We start from the raw sequence: 1722 nt of genomic DNA, 5'->3' as shown, positions 1-1722 counted from the left end.
TGGTCCAATTTACGAGTGTACTCGTAATCGTAACCGTAATCGTAACCGTAACCGTATCCGTAACCGTAACCGGAATTTTCGGCTGGGCTACTAATTTAAACTTGGTTGTGAGACTAGTAAAGTTACTCCGTTACCTGATATCACCCGTGTCGAGGGGTCGCCGACTCGCCTGAGCCGTGTACCCAGTACTATATATTATAGGTATTATAAAAGTATTATAGAATATTATAGGTATTATAGGTATTAGATAGAGTATTATGAGTATTATAGTCTATTACAGGATGTTATATATTAATATTATTATATTAATATAACGGCATTACAGCTAGTATTATAGGGTATTACAACGTACTATACAGGATGACAGGCAAATTTTGGAAGCTAGAAGTTCCACTGACACTCTCCAAGTGCTCTCAATTCCTCAAGATTCACAAAGTTGACTACTTAAGGCCTTACATCACAGTTAAGCCCCTAGTTTCAAACATGTTGTTTCTGGTTATTTTTATGAGCCAAAACGATTCAGGTAATGAAAACTAGGTAATAATTATGTAGGTACGTTCTTTTTTTTTAAACAAATCATACAAAAAAAAAGTTACAGAAACTTTTGGTTTGTAAAGGAACGACACTTTACATACTTGAGTCATTTGTCCCAATTATCACTTAACGCGCATGATTTCAGAAGCTATGATAATGATAAAACCTTTCCGTAACTTCTAAAATATTTGGAGGGCATATCATTTGTCAAACTTCCCACATATTTTTTAAATAGTTGTATTAATACAAAGTAACAATTAGACTTACTTCCACTGGATTCTTGTTAAATTTTCTTCTCTATGGAAACGGACAAGTAGCTAATTAATTATTTTTTTCCACGCAGATGATTTTTCGGACTCTTATGATGATGAATACATGGAGCCCTATGATGAGTAAAATTGTACTTATTTTGCTGCAGACTCATCAAACTCAGAAGAACCTGACACGACTACTGGCTCTTACATTGAACAAAGGCTTCAACGTACGTTGGCAGATGCTTACAAGAAGTGCAGCTAGCAGTCCTACATAGACAAAGAGGTAAAAGAACTGAAGGCAGCTGGAGTGCTTCTACTAAATGGATTTACACCACTCCCACCATGTGTGTGTTTGGAAGGCAAGGGGTTGCTTAAGGAACAGACGGATGACAACTGGTGATTTATTTTATTGATTTTAATACTTTATTGTGATCTTTGTCTTGTTTGTCCACATACAATTCTGTTATATATTTTTATAGTGTTTCAATAATAATAGTGGTTTACATTATCTTTTCAAAAAGAAGGATCTGTAATTTTTCTTCAGCCTCCTGACAGACCCCACTAAGAATATGGGTGGGAGTTTTCACTTTGCATTGGTTCTCAAACTCAAGTTTATTGGCTGAGCGATTAGCGAAGCCTATTACTCCGTCTGGTCCGAAAAAGCTTTTTCTGTCTGTCAGAGTGTGTGTGTGTGTGTGTGTGTGTGTGTGTGTGTGTGTCTGTCTGTCTGTCTGTCTGTCCGCACGATAACTCGAGAACGAATTGAATGAGCGACCTGGGATTTTCAGAGTCGTTTTGTACCATGAAAAGAGAGGTCGAGTTCGAAGATGAGCCTTCTAGCTCAATAATTGGATTTAAAAACAAGCTGGGCCCGCTCTTCCGCCAAACCAAGTTGCCAGCTCCGCTTCGCTCCACCGGCAACTCGGTTCGGCAG

The sequence above is a fragment of the Frankliniella occidentalis genome, unplaced genomic scaffold, assembly GCF_000697945.3.
Source record: "Frankliniella occidentalis isolate FOCC.00 unplaced genomic scaffold, Focc_3.1 Scaffold329, whole genome shotgun sequence".
NCBI classification, from domain to species: Eukaryota; Metazoa; Arthropoda; class Insecta; order Thysanoptera; family Thripidae; genus Frankliniella; species Frankliniella occidentalis.
The sequence above is the reverse complement of the archived record's forward strand: the minus strand, read 5'-3'. Positions refer to the sequence as shown.